Source organism: Xenopus tropicalis, chromosome 6, assembly GCF_000004195.4.
Source record: "Xenopus tropicalis strain Nigerian chromosome 6, UCB_Xtro_10.0, whole genome shotgun sequence".
NCBI classification, from domain to species: Eukaryota; Metazoa; Chordata; class Amphibia; order Anura; family Pipidae; genus Xenopus; species Xenopus tropicalis.
The window spans coordinates 128,724,401-128,746,235 of record NC_030682.2 but is presented as its reverse complement, the minus strand read 5'-3'; the positions used below and the strand labels follow the sequence as shown (position 1 = coordinate 128,746,235).

The window sequence follows — 21,835 nt, the reverse complement described above, 5'->3', positions numbered from 1 at the left end:
CATTCTTTTATGTGACAACAGTGTTGCTGCAGAATCCTAGTCATTGAACTATAGAATGTCTTTTTTTTGTCACGTTGGCTCTTTCTTAATCGTTACATGTAAAATATTTCACTCGTTAGTAATCTTAAAAATGATGATCAGATTTTTAGAATGAAAATCATTTCCTGATGTTTTTCTCAGAATACATCATTGTTTCAGTATTAAGAGGCTGCTGAACCTTCATTTTTTTTATTTTCCATGAATTAGATCTAATTGCTTGATTAAGGCGAATGTAAAAATATTTTCCCTTTTTCTTGTAATTTCTACTTCTAGCTTCTATGAAGGTGTTAAAAACTCAGCATAAGCTGCCATTGTTCTTGTCAGAGCCATGCCAAGTTGTATTGGCATTAAGGGCAATACTACTTGGCCCAACGCCCTATTGGCTGCTCAACATCCTCCCTGACTTTAGCTCCCCCAACCTATATGCCCCTGATCAGGCTCATACTTTACTAGTCTGAATGTTCCCCCTGCCAGGCTCTGGCTCCCCTGGTTTGCAGAGCCCCCAGCTACTTATCCCTTGCCTTTTTTCAGCCCCCGTCCCCTGTGCTTATCTGTCTAATGCTAAGTTCCCTCTGGCCCTAGTTAGTCTGGCCACATCCTTCCTTAGCACCTTTAACTACCCAACTATTTTGGTTGTAATCCTTTTAGAAAAATGTTAACTTTTTGGCAGGGAACCCATATTAAATGTAGGTGTAAACAATGTTGCAGTGAATCCAGTATAAAAAAAAATTACATTTTAATAGTTCCTATGAAATACTGTCACTTGTATCAGACTAAAATTAGCTTCAAAGTGTTGTTTATTGGTTTATTGAAATTAAAACCGATTATCTGTGTAAGGAGAAACGCATAATGAGAATTGCTTTACTGTAAATGAAGCAGCTTAATATTCCAATGTTCTTTTTTTAATAAATAGAAAAATAAAGAAAAAAAATGATTTGTTAGGCACCCCGAGTTTCAAACATAGCTAGCATTTAACCTTGGGTCGGCACACCTCTTTAAAGATCTAACAGGCCAAGGGTGTTTTCCTGCAGGTAGTGGTGGTGCCATGTTTTTTCACCCCCAGGTGTTTCTTGTATTTTGGGAGCTTACTGCATTTGGGGTTGCCACCTTTAATGGACAAATACCTGCCTTTCTGTATATTTATTTTTCTACCCTTATTGAAATCAAGCATAATTTTTTAAGGCTGGAATGGTAAAATCCCTATCTGCAGTGCACATAAGCCCGGCTTAAACTGGCACAGGGGAGAGGGAAAATAGAATGATGCTATGCACAAAAGTATCTTGGGCCTGATCTACAGTAAATAACGGTCTTCGTGCCCGTGGGGAGGCATGAACAAGTGTATTTTAATTTCCTTTCTTTAAAGTATCATCATACCACATTGCAAAGTAATTCAAATGACTTTAAATTTATATTTATAGTCTACTCCAGAGCCAATTTCAATGTCAAAAGAGGCTTGAATGAAGCCCAGGGGATGAGTTAAGAGTTGCAACACGTGGTAAATAATGTATAATTGAACTTTGGTATCCGGATCCCCCTTAGTTTTCTGTCTGACAAATAGGCATACCGCTGTGATTTTCACATACAAGATATTCATCTTATTTATATAAAAACTACTCAATGGGCTAATATATTTAATTTGTGTACTTTTAAATAATAATGGTGCTTAGTAGCCCTAAGCCCTTATAAACAGAGAGATTGGTAGGGTAAGTAAGAGTGTGAAAGAAAGGTATATGTTTACTGAAAAGGATAGAAGATTGGCAATTTGGTGCCGGTACAAATATGGTTGGCAATTTTACAAAAAATATGTGGCGGATGAATTGCGTGCGATACGAGTAGGTAACGTTTAAAAATGCTCGCCATCAATCCTGCTCCATTTCCTTTTCTGTCTCCGAGGAGCTGACTATGTCCTCTATCAGTAAGAGTTGCCAGTTTTCTCTCATGTTCCCACTGGGCTTCTGGTGCAAAAAAAATCTTATCCTTTCGATGACAGACCTTGCCCGAATGATTTCATGCTGCTAGCATTTTTCTTCACGGGAATTAAGGGCAGAGGGAACATACAGCTGAATATAGCATCTATTTTTGTAATTTTAAAAAGTTAAAACTGGGTTATTGGAACGAAATGAAGAGATGCAGGTGTTCTCCAGTTCAATTCCACAGGGAGCATTTGATGGTAGATGCTTGAAAAGAAAATGCATGTGTTTTTCGAGTCAAACAGCAGCTGTGAGAGGAGGATTTATGCCTTTCTCAGAACTTTGGGATTTCAAAATGTTACATTTAATCACAAGCACAGAAAACAGACCAAATGTTAAAGATGTTACATATAAAAGCAGCGGGTTGATTTCTTTACCATACCCAGGCAGTTGTGGGAATAAAGAAACAAAGTGATCTTTAATCTTAATAAGAGCAATTTGAAAAGGATTATAGCAGTTGCCAAGATTGTCCCATTCTTTATATATTCGCTTTTTTTTTTTTTGAGGTTACAATTGCATAGTATAAAGTCCTTATACACTTAATTACTTTAAAAGCTGGTTATTCTCATTATTTTCCTTTTTTAAAGCAACAGTAGTTTGGTGTTATATATTCCAGTAAAAAAAAAAAATTGTGTTGGTGAACTGAGGACATGTTTAATGGAGATTATGCTTTTTGGATTAGCTCCATAACATTACGGGAAACTGTTCTTTCAGTGATAATTGTTTCAAATATGAAAAAGTACTGTAAGCAATTATATTCACAAGTATTCGCAAGTATATTCACAATGCCCTGTCAACAAATTGAATGTAGAAAAGTATACAAAATAGGATATAATATGGTTACATCCATGAAAATGACAACAGTTTCCAGGCATTGGGATGATGAATATTAAAAGAGAGCTAAATCCTAAAAATAAATATGGGTATAAATGCCATATTTTATATACTGAACTTACTGCACCAGTTTAAGGTTCAGCATCTCTTTATTGGTACTGATCCAGGCCCTGAAAGCTTTCACAGAAGCTCCCCATCTTGGATTTGATTCGGAGTGTCAGTGACATTGCACATTCTCAGTGGGCCCTGGGCAGCTGTTGAGAGGCTGAGCTTAGGGGTCGTCACAAATTATTAAATTCTGATGCTAATTTCACTGGTTTCAGAGCTATCATGTACCAGTAATCTCTATTATTTATTCATCAACCTTATATCATGACATTTATATTCTATATACACTGTTCTGTGTATTGTGAGTGGGTCCCTAAGCTCAGTAAGTGACAGCAGCACAGAGCATGTGCAGGGAATCAGCAGAAAAAGGAGACGGGGGGCTACTGGGGCATCTTTGGGGGCACAGATCTTCCCTGCTAAAGGGCTGTGGGGACTTTGTGTTGGTACAAAAGCCCAAAACATGTACAATATTTCTGCCTTACTTCTTTAAAGAATAAGTAAACTTTTTTTTTCTATGAGTAAAATTACTGATAAAATTTGATTGTAAGCTCTTCTGTAGCAGGGACTGATGTGAATGAAAACTCTCCAAAGGGTTGTATAATGTCAACACTATTTAAATAAAGGAATAGTGATAGTGTAATATAATATTTGCTACCTGTGCCATTGATTGTAGGGTTACGGGCATGTTCACACGTAAACCCTCGACCAACGTCATGATTTCTCAATTTTTTTTAAAAGAAATTCAGCCTTTTAATCATCCCTGAACATATGACAAACACATTAACAGTGATGGCCGAACCTGTCCAATTTCACTTCGCTGAAAACTTTCCTAAACAGCGAAACTTCCCGAAACACACACAAGTCAATTTTGCGTTTTTCCAGTCAACATTTTTTTCACAGCGAAACCTGGCAAAAAAGTTTGCTTCAGTAATTGGAACCATACAGAAGTGTTTAAAATATTTAGTAGATATATCATCAAATTTTGAATTTTGTGAGTAAATAAAGCTGCCTGGACTTAATTTACTAGGATGTAAATGTTTTGTCCTTGGACCCAAGAGCATTATTGACCAGAGTCTGTCTGCTCTATATATCTATCTATCTATCTATCTATCTATCATCTAGCTATCTGTTATTTCTATGTAGTGTAATATCTTGTGGTTATTTAATGCTTACAGATTGCTATGATGGTCCCAAAACTTTTGCTATTGTTTTTGCAAACAGCAGCCACAAGTTGTATCAGAACTCCTACTGATACCTTGGAAAGATCCAAGAATATTATGATCAGCAGTTAAAATGTCTATTTTGCCATATTATGAAGTATTGTATATTGTAGGCAGAGCATACATATATTCCTAATCATACTCCTGTACCTCAACCCTTCACCTCCACTGCGCCTGCTGTTAGTATTGCTAGGTGTATAGTTGGAGGGGATCATACAGATGAACCAAAGTTCTTCCCTGGCCTGTGTAATAAAAGCAGGCAACGTATGCTACCGTATAACATATTTTTTTCCCCTGGGATAGTGTCCCTTTGATGGTTACATTGTGGATCTCAGAACAATTGTCTAATGACAATGCAGTATCCAGTTATGCATTTTCTGCTTTTTAATGCCTGCTTGCTGCTCATCCGATTTCTTTGGTTTCTCTTGTAATTAGTTGCCAAGTTAATCATTTGTAAGAACTCGCCTAATTCTCATTAGGTATGAAAACAAGTATGAAAGTTAATCAGCCTTTTCTGTTTGCTGCACTCCTAACAAAGCATAGCGTGGCCCAGTGTTGAGGAGAGATGACTCGGCACAATGGTGAATGGAAATACTTTTTCAGGTTAATACAAGAGGCTACCGGTCCCTCCTTGAATTACTCATTTATGATATGTGATTTGTAACACACATGTGGACTTAAAAACCCTGGGAAGATAGAATTTGCCTGCGCCTAAGCCTGTTAGGCTTTATAGTCTTATGGTAACAGTGAATAATTGCTGTCAGTCCAATAGAGACAGTCCTCTAGTTGGGCCAAATCAGATGTAAAGTGGTTGTCTACCTTTCAGTTAGCTTTTAGGATGATGCAGATAGTAATATTCTGAGGCAATTTGCAGTTTGTTTTAGAGAATGAGAGACTGATATAGGAAACGACCAAAAGTTGCAAAAGTTGAAAATTTTTATCTTATTTTTCAACTTTGGTCCTTTCCTATTCATATATCAGTCTCTCATTCTCTAAAAAAAACTGCAAATTGCAATTGCAAAAGTAACAATAACAATAAAACTGTAGCTTCACATTTGAAAGCTGGAAAGAGTCAGAAGAAGAAGGCAAATAATTGAAAAACTATAAATAATAAATAATGAAGACTTATTAAAACGTTGCTTAGAATTGGCCATTCAATTACACACTTAAAGTTAACTTAAAGATGAACTACCCCTTTAACAAAAATGACCTATTCATTCAGTACTAAGTATTTGTCACATATTTGTGTGATTATTTATTTGTTAATAAAGCTCACACTGATTATGGAAGTGACAACCGGGCTACTGGGTGATCCAGAGTGATGTGGCTGCACACTATACACTGAGAAGCAGGGTGGCATAGTGATTCGTATTTCTGCAGTTCTGGGTTCAGTTCTGACCAGGGCAATCCCACCCTACAAAAGCTTTGTTAAGGGTAATTCATTAATGGTAAATCTGACGTGGTGGTAAAGTTCCATTACAGCGGTGATTTATAAAAAAAAGCACTGGATAGTATGTCATTGATAAATATATTAATAAAAAATAATAATCTTTTCCTCCACAACTCACCGTTCTCTTCACAAGTATACAAACTCACAACTTATAGGGGAACTATTGCAGAAATGAGAGAAATGGGGGGGGGGGGGGGGGTAGCTGCTGCTGCTGTTATTGTAAGGGACAGACACATGTGCAGTGAAGTAAAGGAAGTGGCCATCCCTATTTAAGATGGCAGCGCTGTTCACTGAAAAGAGTCTGTAGTATGTAGTAAGTGTATCTCAGTAAATCTTTCTCTAGGCAAGCCATAAATATAGCTTTTCTACATAGCGATATTAGTACTATTGAATAGTGTGCTTAATTGATTTTGACTTTCCTTGTCATTTAGGGCTCTGGCACACGGGGAGATTAGTCGCCCTTGACAAATCTCCCTTGTCACGGGTGACTAATCTCCCCGAACTACCATCCCACCTGTGAAAATGTAAGTCGCCGGTGGGATGGCACACGCTGCGCAGGCGATTTCAGCAAATCGCGGGCGACTAATCTCCCCGTGTGCCAGAGCCCTTAAGCATCACACTTAGAGATTGCAGTAGTTAATAAATCCACTTATTGCAAATATCTGAGAATAGACTGCCCAGTACAGCAGTGATCATTACTGGATGATTTCATGCTGTAAAGGTGGCAATACATGGCTCAATAAAAGCTGCTGGTGGTCCGAGTTGGCAGCTTATTGGCCTGTGGTCCCTTAGATGGGACCACCCGACCTGGCCATAAATCTCTTTGTGACAAGGACCGCATCAGCTAGTTGATGAGAGCCAAACGATCAGATCAGTCCAATATTGCCCACCTCAAGCTGTGCATATCGGGGAAAAACTGCTCATTTGACAACCTCGCCAAGCAAGTGGATCATTCAGTGTATGACCAGCCTATCTGCTAAGGAAATAGAGCACTCACATGGAAAAGTAGATGAAGTTAATGGGGTTATGTAATAAAAGAATAAAGATAAATTAACAGCACTCTGGGGTAAAAAGCCACAAAAATGTATTATTATCACACCGTTAATCATAGGTTCACAAAAGCCTATGATTAAGGGACGACGCCCAAAACACCTTAAGCCCATGTCTGCAGAGGGTCCCCTCTCCTACCTTTTTTTATTAAAAAGCGGCATGGCCTGGGAGGTTTGGCACAGTGAGGGCCTAGAGGGAGTGGGGTAGGAAGGACTGTTCGCGCCGAGCTCCCTCAAAAGATTTCTTTGCAGGGGGCCCCGCGCGACAAAGTTACACTACTTTTTACCATTGAAATAAATTGGATTTCATCTCCTATGCTTGTCGGTTTCCCAGACACACACTCTGACAGGGAATGCTATAGGTGGCTGCTTAACCAACTTAAATCTGTCCTTGATATGCAGATACCATGAGAAATTGGAACAGTAATGGATTTGCTATGCATGCAGTTAGAGCCTGTACAGAGTACAGAAAGAATTGCTTATTTAAGCCGTTGCTGAAATTCTACATTTATTCTAACATCCAGAACAGACATCAGTTCAGCTTAATTCCTGTCCCAGTATAAGTAACGAATAAGCTAAAGGAGTCATTTGTTAATGGCAAGATGTCCTCCTTTTCACTGATGATTGTAAAATTTCCACAGGTGAAGATTCTTTTGAATTTTCATTCATTTGAATTTTTTTGCAGGGAATGTCTTATAGCTCTATAACTGTGAAGCAAAATTAGAATAATATAGAAAATGCAAATAATGGGAAAATAAACCTTTAACACATATAGGGCCTGATTCACTAAAGTGCGATTTAACGTGCGCTATTTATAGCGTGCGTTAAAATTTTTACCGCGTCTTAATTTTGGCGATTTTTCGCACGATTCACTATAAGCATACTCGCGCTTTTTTACGCGCGATATTGCATGCGTTATTTAACTCGCGAAGACTATTTCAATGCGGTATTTGCTGGTACATGTGCTAAATTACGCCCGCGAATAGTCACCGCATATGAATGGTAGCTTAGAAATAGTGTATAAAAATTGTCGCCGCATATAAATGGTGTATATAAATATTAGCCACATATAAATGGTAGCATATAAATAGTAGATGCTTATAAATAGTGGCCACTAGTGATGAGCAAATGTGTTCTGGTTATCTTTAGTGAAAATTAGCAAATCTTTCGAAAGATCCACGAAACGGCAAAAATGTTGTGCGGGCAAAAAAATTGTTGCTGTGACTATTATTTTTTGACGCTTGTATAAATTTTTGTATGTGCGGTGAATTTTTGCGTGGCAATTTTTTTCAGGCGTTTCGCCATTGGCGGATTGTTTTGCGAAACGCATGAAAAAATCCACCGCAAAAAAATTCAACGCACGTCCAAAAATTCGCTGCGAATCCATGCCTGGCGAAACATTTCATCACTTGTAGCCAAATATAAATAGTCGCGCAAATGAACGCATGCCATGTTAGCCATACACGCCAATACTTGCAGAAAATTACTGTATTAAAAATGACCATTTCCCTGCAAACTGGCGGCTGCGTCACTCTAGGGGAAACACATACTTGAATAAATAACACTGTAAGTCCATATTTTATTGCAAAAAATCATTTACTGTACTTTTGTATAATTTTTCGCCTGCCTGTAGTAGGTGTTAATTTTCGCATAGCCGAATGCGATATTTAGCGCGCAAAAGTTATAGTGAATCATGCGATCATATTCTTTTCAGCACGGAAATGAACGTATGCGGTAAAACTAGCGCGAGAAATACCGCATGCGAAAATGCGACTTATCGCATGCGGTAATGCTGTAGTGAATCGCGCGCTAATTGTCGCGTCTTTTTTACCGCAAAAAAGCGTGCGATAAACTTTAGTGAATCAGGCCCATAGTGGAGTATTTAATGTAATACTAGCATACACAATTATGGTCAGTTTCATTCTACTTATAAGCTTGCATTGTTCCTTACTGTTTTGATAAAGGTTTTCTTGAAAGTAAAATTGCCAGCTACTGCTTATACACAGTCAACTAGGTTGCCCACTGTTACCTACAGTCAGGATCTGTCTACAGGCCTGGACTGGGATTCAGAATAGGCCTTGGCATTTTAAGGGGTCCAAACAGCTGAATCCACAGCAGAATCCACAGATTGAATTTAGACAGACAGGCCCAGATTGGCAGTGTTTGACTCTATGCGAAGGACAGTGGGTGTGCCAAAAGCTTAATCTTGTGTTGGCACCTTGGCAACTTATCACTTGACGTAACAGATAATTATAATGGAATTGCCAGCCATATTTAGCAAATGACATAGAGAGTACTGGTGTTAAAGTGCATTACTCGTGTGGCTGTATGCAAACCACAGCTTAATGCAAAACAATCCTTTATTGTTTTAGGCATCAGATTTGGATGGTAAGCCTGCAGAGTAGGAATGCATTCACTCTCTGTAATGGGATTGTGCTTTTTTTCTCAGAGAGTACCTAAAATTTTAGTACTCTGCAGTGCTAAACCGGTTGGAATACAAGCATGTAGAATAGCCTTATATAAACATATAGCAGTTCTGAACCAAAGATCAGAAACTAAAATGCTTATTTAGAATGCAGTGTTTGAATCTAATACTTTGTTGTTTTGATATAAAAGTCTTCCTTTCCTTCAGTACCTAAAATTAATTTAGCAGCTTCTTATTCTCAAAATTGTTTGACACAGACCTCCTTAGAACAGAATACCATATTCCCTAAGGAAGAAGGGACCCCTAGTAGTGTATAAAAATGGGTCCTAACATCTAAAGCTGGCCATACATTATAAGATCCGATATGCCACCTAAATTGGGTGATATTGATATTGGGCTAATATGAAGCCTAACGATTTTTTTATCACAACAGGACTACAAGCCATCAGAGTGAGGACTGCATTAATGAGCCGACATTGTCCTTGATCTGATGGGAAAACAAACCTGCCTGATTTTAAGCTAGTTATCGATCAAGTAGGCCAGTCAAAGGGCCCCATACATAGGCAGATAAGCTGGTGAAACAGTCTGAAGGACCGGAATCATGTGTGGTGTCGTTAATAGTTTAAAAACAACTGTATCTATTCCCTGTGCACATTCATGGAATCGCAAAAACCTTGCCAGAAACTCTGAAATTGTATCTAAACTTTATTGACGAAAGGTCACCATCCACCGATTGATTTTTCAAGTTGTCAGCCCACCTGCTAAACAGACTTACCAGAAACTCTGAAATTGTATCTAAACTTTATTGACGAAAGGTCACCATCCACTGATTGATTTTTGAAGTTGTCAGCCCACCTGCTAAACAGACTTACGATATATCAGGATGGTCAAATACCACTGTTCCATTGAACACACTGCCAATGTACCAACCAAGAAAGGCACACTGGCAGTGGAAATTTTCCAACGAGATAGATAAAAGTCGGCTTAATAGGACTGCAGCTTGTGTCCAGAGCCAAACAGTTAGGCTGTTTAATCTGAATTAGCAAAAATGCCCATCCAAACCTGGGAATGCGAGGCCTCCTGAAAATATCTTTGATATAAGTTCCCTTTTGCTATAGTTGCTAATCTAGTCTATATAATACCCACTCAGGATATCCTTTTGATTTTCTGAGCTGTGTGAAGCAACCTCGCGAGCTGGCACTGCATTTCATATTTATCATGTATTACAAAGCATGTATTGCACAAAGCCTAATTCATACCGTTAGGCTCATAAGCCACCCTGTAAGTTGCTTCAGTTTCAGTCTTGAGAAACGATAAAGTGCTGCAAATCCACTCAAAGAATTTCGTGGAAATAATTCAAAAAAGCTGCCTGTGTAATTCCGAATGATTTCCTTTGTGGAATAATTTCCTTCGACTAAGTTCAGGGGAATTTGGTCTAATAAGGCTGGTGTAATTTGCAACCTGCTCTAAGCCTTTCACAAAATTCGAGAGGATATTTTTCTTAAAAAAAAAAAAAATCCTTGCTCGCTGCAAAACAAGGACATAGCCAAAGCAATAAACAACACGTGTGGAAAGGAATTTCATGGAAAACAAATGGAGTGTTTCCTTTGATAAATACAGTGTGATTACTTTCTGCTCGTTGTCCGCCTTAGCGTTGGACTGACACCAGGTTATTTTCTGGTCTCATAAGCGCTGGAATTTTAAGGGAAGCAAGCTAACACAGAGGTGAAACCTATCCTAGTGACATATTGCTAATTATAGTCATTCTAGCCTTTGATAACACTCTCATTTTACTTTCGATTTATACGTGTGCGTGGAAGCTGCAATATTGGGGTAGAACCACTGCATTCTCCTTGTGTGTCTCCACAGACCAGTGCCAAATCTTTTTTCCTGTTATGTAGAGGTTCCGTGTAGAAGCACTTTTGGTGCACAGGGCCAGATATGTGGAAATGGAAATGAACTGTGCCTAGGGATGCAGCGAGCTGCTGTTAAAAATAAAAAAATGTGTAGTCTATATAACCAGAAGTATCTGGACACCTACCTGTCCAACAGATACCTACATTATTTTGATGAATCTATAAAGGGTTTTTCCCATACTGTGTCCCAAAGGGAAACCTGCTTGTAGGTCCTGCAGTGTCCACTTTTCTCTTCTCTAAACACTTAGCACCTAATCTTGCATGTAACTGTATTTTGCATTTTTATTTTTATTATATTATGCCCAGTATGTTCCTTTAATGCATTGTTTTCATCTGCAGGACTGTGTCTACAAATAGCACTATATCAGTACAAATCTACATAAGAAATTGTTATTGGACTATAAAAAGTCACTTTTTAAAAAGAGAACTAAACCCTAAAAATTAATAAAGTTACATATGCCATATTTTAAATACTGACCTCACTGCACAGTCTAAAGTTTTAGCATATTTATTGTATTAATGATCCAGGCCTTTACATTTGGCACAGGACCCCCTCATCTTGGATTTTGTTAGAAGTGTCAGTGACACTGCACAATCTCAGTGTGCCTGGGGCAGCTGTTGAGAAGCTAAGCTTAGGGGTCATCACAAATTATCAGGCAGAAAATAAGGAAGGCTCATATAAACTGATGCTACAGGGCTGTTCTTGTATCTTGCACTGGTTTCAGAGCTGCCTTGTAATGTGAATCTAATTAATTACTCAGCCTTATATTGTGACATTTATATAGATATATTGTGAGTTGGTCCTTAAGCTCAGGTAAGGGTTGAACTTGATGGACTCTGGTCTTATTTCAACCCTATGTAACTATGTAAGTGCACAGAGCATGTGCAGGGAACTAGCAGAAAAGAAGATGGGGGGCCACTGGGGCATCTTTGGGGACACAGACCTTCCCTGCTAAAGGGCTGTGGTTGCCTTGGGCTTGTACAGAAGCCCAAAACATAATGCACAAAATTTCTGCCTTAGGTATTTAATTAAACTATAGTTATGCTTTAAAGCCCCCCCATGAATATGTTTGCTAACCAATAACCATAGGGGCCCAAGGAAGATGTCAGTTGAGTGCTGCACCAACATCTTTGCCTACTGAAGCTTCCTTGTGCTTGCGGCTGCTTGCGTGCACTAACCTCTGTAATGAGATTAACATGTTAGAGGATTGTTCTTATTATGCCAATCGCTGTTCAGTGTTTACTTCCTGTTTGCTTGTTTCTGGTGACTTTTAAGTTCAGGATAAAATGTGGGTGAAAGAGACTGCGTGGGCTCAAATAAATCTAAAGTATGGCTGGGACGCAACAAAAAACATCTGTGCTTTTCCTGCTACACTTCTCCTTCTGCCTGAGCGCCACTCGCCAGGGTGTGTACTTGCTCATAGGGCAATAGTAGTAACCAAACCAGCCAATATCTATTATTATTATTATTATTTATTTATAAAGCACCAACATATTTCACAGCACTGTTTAATAAGTGGGAGTAATATACTGCTGCATTTAATATAATGATTGGATGGAAATCATTTGTCTTGCTGTGAGACCACCTCTGCCATCATTCTTGTCCCATGTATTATTTACTTGCAGTGTGTTTATGCTTCAAAAGTATTTAGATTTGATCAGGCTACTGGCAGTTAGAAAATGAAAACAATGATTTGGTTGGTTACTATGGGCAGCTTCACATAGGCAATTTAGTACCTATGTTTATACATCAGCCCCATAGACTCTAAAGACTACTGCAAAGGCCTTGTCAGCTGGTGTGGCCTGGGGGCCAGGGTTGTATGTTATGACATAGATAAAGACTTGAGTCTATTTATATTGAAAGGACCATTAATGTCAGAAAATGGAAATTCTTGGAATATTCTCATAAAGGCAGAGTTATCAACATGTTACATAAGAACTGAATACAGATAAACTCACTTTCTTTTAAATCCTATGGGATTTTTACAAGGAATTAATACAAAGTGTGTGAGTTTATCTGTGGAGAGCTCTTATTTTACACAGATAAATATGCCCTTAGTTTGCATGTTTGAACATTCTGCATAATTTTGGAAACAACAGTATTCTAAATAAATATTCTACCAGCTTCATTTTCCTGGGAGGTTGGGGTGCTTCATAAATATGTATTCACTAAGGCTGCACTGAATGCAGCTGGTCACGTTTTCTTATGGGAGCAGATCAATTCTGGCAGACTGGACAAACAATTAAGATGAAACCACTTAAAAAGACTTATTTGTCAATTGTTCCCCCCTACCCTTTATATCACCCTATACTCAACCCTTCCCTAAAAGAGGGTACGAGTCCTCAAGCCGCTTGTTTCCCCTTTTTCCCAGTTATTTCCTTAAGGACTTTGTATTTCAATATATGTTTTATATGAAACACTGTCCATCTTGTTTAATGTGAAGTCACTGTAGTCAGTAGTCAAGGCATGCAGAGCTCAATTAAGTTCAGGAGATAAGTGGTGGGTAGAAATGAAAGTAAAGGTGGCCATACACGTGGCGATCCGACGATGTTTCGTACGACCATCGGTCGCACGAAACATCGTAAGATCCGCCACACACCATTCAGGGCTGAATCGGCAGGTAAGGAGGTAGAAACAATAGGATTTCTACCTCCTTCTGCCGATTCAGCTCTGAAGGGAGAATTTTGGTCAGGCGCCTTCTATGGCGCCCGATCAAAATTTTCAAACTTGTCCGATCGGCGAGTCGTCCGATATCGGCAGCTTCCTGCGATATCGGTCGACTCGCCGACATGCCATACACGCACCGATTATCGTACGAAACGAGGTTTCATACGATAATATCGGTGCGTGTATGGCCACCTTTAGCAAGATCTTTGCAAAAAGTTTGTATTTACTCCCCATGTTTGTGTGGGTTTTCTCTAGGTATTCTAGTTATCTCCCACTCTCCAATAGTATACAGGCAGGCTACTGATAAAATTGTGACCCTATTGTGTGTTAATGTGATAGGATAGAGACCTTAGATTGTAAGCTCCATTGGGGCAGAGACTGATGTGAATGGCACTACAACATTGAAGTTCTGAAACTTAGTAATATAATGATGCTTTATAGTCATTCATATGGTACCTACCTTACAGCTAATCTCAGAGAAATGACTACCCTTGAAGTAGGAAATGAAATTACCATTACTTGCAATAGATGCAAGGCTATGGACAATCTGTTTTTAAATATTCTTCTCCAGTTACTTTGATTCGTTATTATAAGGATAAATCGGGACCTCCTTATGGGTCAGTATGAGTTGATCAAATCATAACAATTTTTTAATAGTTCAACTCTTTGCTTTTTATCGCTTTTGTATTATTCAATTTGCATTGTACCAGTGTGAATAATGTTGTATTAATTGCTTTCTTACTAAATGGGGTTTAATTCCCAAGAGCCACATTATATTAAGCTTGTTAAGTCCTCAAAGTCACGCCGTGTTACTCAGCTTTAACAAAGTGAATGTTTTTTATGTGTTTGCTTTCTGTGCCATTAGCAGAACAAATGAAGCACTCCTTGGTTGGGTGCATGCAGCTAAACATCAGCCTGGGGGAGGATTATTAGTCAGATAGTCTAATTGGTTTATTGGCAGAGGGTCAGCCTTGTACTAGACTTTCCCATGTCAGAGGGTACCTACGTTAACTCCAGAGGTTGCTTCAAATTTATGGCCTGGTGTGACAGTGAGTTGCCGAGAAGCCATCAAAGCAAGTCTGTTATTAATTGCCGATTCATTGACTTCATTGCTTCAACCAGTTAAATTTTTAAGTTTCAAATTACCCTTTGAAAGCCGTGTGAGGTCTGTGAAATCTGTCAGCTAAACTGTAATTATTAAACTCAATTAAAGAAATTTGTAATTAAAATACAGTCCTCGAAGATTTAAAACTAACATACTTGGGCTGAATCAAAGTGGACTATATAAAGATGAAAATCTGAAAGCCATTATTTTTATGTTGTAGACTTTTTATGGCAAATGGTAGAATTTTTTTCATTATTCTAAGTAGGTAAAAATGTAAAATACTGGCTCTTCAATTAGAAAATTTTTTTAAAAATAGACTCTGGTAATAATGGAATTTGTCTTCCAGTCACGTTACCATCTGTTAATGAATTTATGAAAGCATATGTAACAGGGAGCAGAAAGATGAGACCTGAATATTTTATGCAGAATATGTGCTGTGGCTATTGGGGAAAGCTTTAAACCTTTGGAGGTGCTAGTCAAACAGTGGCCTTTAGGTACAGATGTATACAATTTGGATAGGACCCCTTCCCATATGCCAATTTCTATCAGTGTTTTATTTCTAAAAGTTCAGCTTATGTTCTGCACGATAGTAGTTATTGCTCAAAGTAAAAATGACTCTTTGGGTGCCATTATGAACAATATGTACTCATGGGAGAAGTGAGCTAAAGCAGTTATGAGCAGAAAGGGATGCTAATAGATATTCAAGCCTTTAACTTTACAGGGCCGGCTCTATTATCCAATTGCCAAGAATGAAAGGGCAAAGGGAAATACCTATGCTGGTGTAGGTGATACTATCACACCCCTTTCTGCACTTATAATGGGATTCTCTACATAGTCAGATCCATTTGGTAGTTTGTACAAGTCGTTCAAAACTGTGAAAGCCAGTCAGAAAAAAACAGCAAGTCCAGTTGTTTTGACTTATTACTACAGATATACCATGACCTGAATGAATGAGAATCTTCACAAACAGTTGGTAATTAATTTGTGCCTGCTGAAGCAAGAAGCTTGGATAAAGGATATGCAAAAGAAATATTCAACTCTTAACGGAAAACTAAAGCCCAAGTATTAACATGCCTACAAATGCTGTATGGGACCTATTATCCAGAATGGTCAGGACCTGGGGTTTTCCAGATAAGGGATGTTTCCATAATTTGGATCACCATACCGTGTGTCCGATACAAATCATTTAAACTTTAAATGAACTCAATTGTTTTGCCTCCAGTAAGGATTATTCATGTCTCAGTTGGGATTAAGTAGAAGGTACTGTTTTATTATTACAGAGAAAAGGGAATCATTTAACCATTAAATAAACCCAATAGGGCTGTTCTGCCCCCAATAAGGGGTAATTATATCTTAGTTGGGATCAAGTACAGGTACTGTTTTATTATTACAGAGAAAAGGGAATCATTTAACCATTAAATAAACCCAATAGGGCTGTTCTGCCCCCAATAAGGGGTAATTATATCTTAGTTGGGATCAAGTAGAAGGCACTGTTTTATTATTACAGAGAAACAGGAAATCAATTTTAAAAATGTGAATTATTTGATTAAAGTGGTGTCTGTGGGAGATGGCCTTGTCATAATTTGGAGGTTTTGGATAACGGATCAGATTTCCAAATAGCGGATCCCATACCTGTAATGAACTTAGTGTACCAACCCAGAATGTCAGCAGCCCTAAAACAGTACTGATCCAGGCCTTCAACACTTTCAACAGGAGTTTGCCACCTTGAATCTTGTCTGGCCATTTTTTGAATGTCAGCGACACCGCACATGCTCAGAGTGGCTGTTGAGTATCTAGCCTTAGTGGTTGTTGAAAAATTATCAGCGTTCGTCTATGACAGAGGCTGACAATACAGGGCCAATGAGCAAATTCTGATGCAGAAAAAACTAGTTTATGAACTTCCATGCCATGTGAATCTAATCTCAAACAGGCCTGTGGTTGCATTTAGCGATATAATTCTAGCTCACTTCTTTGTTAATCTGTTCTCTTGTGTAATCGTTGGTATTATTCTTCCGCTTTATTCATTATAAGGAAGTTAAAGTTCATATCTGATGTATTGTGATTGGTTGTTTTTAGCTACATCCCACACCTGAAGTGTAGTTCCTTAATTGCTCAATTTTTAAATCAGGTTTTATATTACCTTCCCGAGGCAGTGACCGGAGATGGTGCTTTTCACAGCTAAACAGTATGATTCCTGCATATTTTTCCTGCAGTATTTAGGGTTTTTCATTCCTATTTTTCTATTCTTGGAGTCAAAATAAAATGCAGTGTGATTAAGTTGGAAGACAGTGAAACATAATAAAATAAACAATTATATGGTTTGTTTTCCTAAATCAGCTCAGCTGTCCTCTAGCATAGTTTAAAACATTTCCATATGAGACAGGTAAAATGATGTTGTTAACTATGTTGGTGGGCAAAACTCAATGGGAACGGAATTCAGATCCAGATAGCATTGTTTTGTCATTGTCAAAATTTATAGCAGAGATCGTATCGGTAGGAGCCCGGCAGTATTAGCACATTTTACTGGAGACGCTTCTAGTAGAGTTCATCGTAAATAGGAGATCACCCTGTGTGTCCCTGTGTCAATCCAGTGCTATAAAAATGAAGGATAAAATCATTATGGACCGATTGCGGATCACCATGACCCAGGGAAGGTAAGTTTAACAATCCTAATAAAGGCAGTGCAGTTTGAAAATAATACATTTTGCCCTTTTGTTAAACATAAAAAATGCCTGTGTTTTCTTTATCACCCACACAGACTGAATACATTCTAATGGAATTTCACTTTTGTTTCAAAAATACAAAAATATATCAAAACAATGTTTTTTTCCTGTTCCCATTACACTGTAGTTTTATGTTACATAATGAAACTTGTCTGAAACCAGATATAAGATAATAAAAAGTGGTGTAACTAGGAGATACTGGGGCCCCACTGCTCCTCTCACCTTAAGGAAAAGAAAAGGATTGCAGACTTATATCAATTGTGTCCCTCAAATCCTTGATATCTTTCCCCTTCCTGTCCAGTGCATTTTAATAAATGGGCAAAAGGGGCATTTGCCCAGGGCCCACTAGCACACCTTTCATCTAGAATAACTTTTGCATCCTGCAGAGATGGCAAATCCCTCATTTTAAGGGCTGTGACACAAGGGGAGAATAATCGCCCGCAACAAATCTCCCTTGTCGCGGGCGACTAGTCTCCCTGTGTGTCACAGCCCTAAAGGAGAAGGAAAGTCATTTTGGCATTTTACCACCAATAGATTAGCCACATTAGTGCCACCTAGAATGCTATATTTATTCTGAGAAAGCATACCATACCTGAATAAAGAGCCTTAGAAGCTCCCTCTGTTTGTTTGGTCTTCCTAGCTTCCTGCAGCAGCTCTAGCTGTTGATAGCTCAGATTACACATTCCTAAGGGAGGGGGAGTGAGTTTTATGAATTCTTGTGGGAGGCGGGAGCAGTACAAGGGAGAGAGGAGAGAACTGCGCAGACTCTGACCCTGGGAATTAAGGGTTTTTCTAAAAGAGGAAGTCAGATACCTGAAGAACATGTTTACAAAAAAAGGAGAACAGAAATCCTGTGTCTCTTTAGATAGAGGACTCTTTTCTATGAGTGCTTATGGCTGTATTAACATAGACCTTTCTGATAAAGCTTACTTAGTTTTCCTTCTTCTGTAATCATTGCAAGAGCACTACAGTATGGTTCTTTTATTTTCTTTGCCCTTTTTTTCCTTGTGGCTTCACAATTTTTTTGTTTTTTGCTGCCAGAGCTGTTGGTCCAAGGTGGCACACTATTATGTCCACATCAGTAAACACAGACCATTTCTTCATTGCCTGCCTTACTATAATAATCAGGACTTTCATGGCCTAAAAGTCCATTTGGGTCATACTATTCTGGTGTTAGTTTTATATGGGGATTTATTAACATTCTGATTTTCATGGTTTTATTTATTTATTTAGAACCACAACTTAACTCATTTCCATGAAAGACAGTCATTTATTAAAAAAGCTAAAAATCTGAATTGAAAAAGAACAAACAAACAAAAAAAGCAACTTTTTTTTTTTAAAATGACTCAGAGTAAAAGCCAGCGTAAAATAACCCCTAAAACCTCTAAAACCACAAAGCAAAGGAAAAACTTCTAGTTGTAAAAGGGACATCTGCCATTGACTTATACAAGTTTTAGTTGGCATATTTTTTCATTCTGAAACGTTTTTGTCTTGTCATGACAAATTCGTGACATGCAGTTTTCGGTGACAAAAACCCCCCAAAAAATCTAGCATTAGTAAATGCCCCACCTTAGTGCCTGTAAGGTACTTTTGTCTTCTGTTGATTGTTTTCTATCCGTTGCCACCTTCTTTCTACTGATCAAATCAATTTAAGATGCACTAAAGTGGCTTGGTATGTGTCTCCTTATTGTGAGCCATGTTTTATAATCAATAAGAAATTAAAGTTTTATGTGAAAACATGGCAAGACAGCGCATAAAAAAAACACTTTTTACCTGCAGTTCTCAATGCCAAATAAGATAAAGAAAGCAAGAAATAGTGAGAATAACCCTGGAGAGTTTCCTTTCAAACAAGTTCTCCTTTGTGGTTGAACATAAATTGCTCTGGTTACTGTTAATGTTCAACTGTAAGCCTTTCTATTTCACTGAAACCCCTAAAGTACTTACAGTGTAATTTTTGGCTTTCTTGAGGTTATGTCAAGCTGATACTGGCACTTGAACCATGTTCTCTTATTTCGGAAGCATTTCTTTAATCACAGGTATTTTCATATCGTCTTTCACTGCTCACATGTTTTATTATATAATTTGCTTGCCTTGGCTAAAGGCCCTTGTATTAATTAAACACACAAACACAAGGGGGAAATATTATGTTGACGGACTGATATTTTTGCTTTGCGGCCCCATGTGTAAACACAAATATCTATATTCCACTTCTTTTCGCAAGCAAGATTGCTTGAATAAAGTTATTCTTGTTTTCATTGTCCCCATTGGTACAGATCACTTGTGTTAAGGTCACGTTTGGAGGGTTTGGAATCCCTTTTTGTGGCTTTTATTTTATCATGTTAATGTTATTATAGTAACACTACCCTTTAAATGCTGAGGCAGAAGATAATGTTACCTTTGGGAAAAAATAAGAAAAAATCAGTAATGTACAGTTCTTTCACAGAGCAGTTTACTGAAGCAGTCTGCTTTGCATTTTACAGATCTACAGTTATAGAATAGCCATTTCTAAGCAACTTTTCAATTGTTCTTCATTTTTTATTTTTTTTTTATAGTTTTTAAACTCTTCAATACCTTCATCTTCTGACTCTTTCCACCTTTATAAATGGGGTCTCTGACTCCAGCAGCCAAAAAAATATTGCCTTACTTGTTAATACTTGTTTTTTTCTTTAGACCCTCTCCTATTCATATTCCAGTCTCTCAGTCAAACCACTCGCTGGTTGCTCAGGTAATTTGGACCTTGTCACCCAGGTAGCTTCTGAAATTCCAAACTGGAGAGTTGCTGAACATAAAGTAATATTAAATAATAAAAATACATAAATAAAGACCAGTTGTAAATGGTCTTAGAATATCATGCTCTACATCAGTGATCCCCAACCAGGGGTTTGTGAGTAACATGTTGCTCCCTGTCCCCTTTGATGTTGCTCCAAATGGTCTCAAAGTAGGGGCCAATTTTAAATCTCTGGTTTAGAGGCAAGTTTTGGAAGCACAGAGACACAGTTTAACTCCAAGCAGAGCCTCCTGCAGGCCACCAGTCCATATGGGGCTACCAAATAGCCAATCACAGCCCTTATTTTACATGCCCAAATGATTTTTATCATGCTTGTGTGGCTCACCAACATTTTTTTCATCTGAGAGTGGCTGACGAGTAAAAAAGTTGGGGATACCTGGTCTACATCATACTAAAAGTTATCTAGGTGATCAGCCCCTTTAATACTAGGCTGGTGCCTGAGGTCCAGCACTGTCTGAGCATCCAAAGACTTGATCTGCTGGTTGTTTATTGGGAGGAGAGACTTTTATTTTAAAATATACACACTGACGACTCCTCCGTCTAGCACAGATTATGCTGTTGTATGTGAATACCTTTCTTCATTATGAAATATTTCTTGAGCCACTTAGTGTTACTTTGGCATTGTGTTTGGGATCATTGTCAAGTTTTTGTACCAGTTATTTTCCTTTTTATTTGTTTGCCACTGATAAAGATGCCCCGCTGTGTGATGCTACCATTGACAGTTTTACTGTATTACGTTACTTGTTAATTTTCTCACCTTCCCTTGTCTTTTGGGCAGAGCCTTTCCCTTTATTGTCCCTCACACTATGCAAACTCTACAATGTTTATCTACATCCTTCTTTGTAAGTACAGTTATGGGACCTGTTATCCAGAATGCCTGGAACCTGGGGTTTTCCAGATAAAAGGGTCTTTCCATAATTTGGATCTCCATAACTTAAGTCTGCTAAAAATCATTTAAATATTGAATAAACCCAGTAGGGCTGTTCTGCCCCCAATAAGGGGTAATTATATCTTAGTTGGGATCAAGTACAGGTACTGTTTTATTATTACAGAGAAAAGGGAATCATTTAACCATTAAATAAACCCAATAGGGCTGTTCTGCCCCCAATAAGGGGTAATTATATCTTATTTGGAATCAAGTACAAGGTAAAAAAGGGAATCATTTTTAAAAATTGGAATTATTTGCTTATAATGGAGTCTATGGGAGATGTATTTTCTGTAATTCGGAACTTTCTGGATAAGAGGTTTCCGGATAAGGGATCCCATACCTGTATAAATTGTTGTGTTTGTTACGTGCTGTATGAGATGATGAGATTAATAATTAATTATTAAACTAGTTGTTTTTTCACTAAAGTTACTTGTTTTATTGCTATGTAGTGCTTAGTGTGGTAGATTTTGATATGATAACTTTATGAAAATTAGACAAATTTGTAACGTATGTATACCCCCTGGCATAATGCTTATATGTGAGGCTTTTTGTTTGCCCATGTTTTAGTGACTACTAAGCAAGTAGCAAATAGTAACTGAGACCCATTGCCTT

At 38.0% G+C, this 21,835-nt stretch overlaps 1 protein-coding gene across 2 annotated transcripts in view; it reads left to right on the top strand.

Moving 5' to 3' along the window:
- vps13b (vacuolar protein sorting 13 homolog B) overlaps window positions 1–21,835 on the top strand; it is a 508,026-nt gene that overhangs the window by 135,452 nt on the left and 350,739 nt on the right. The window lies entirely within an intron of this gene.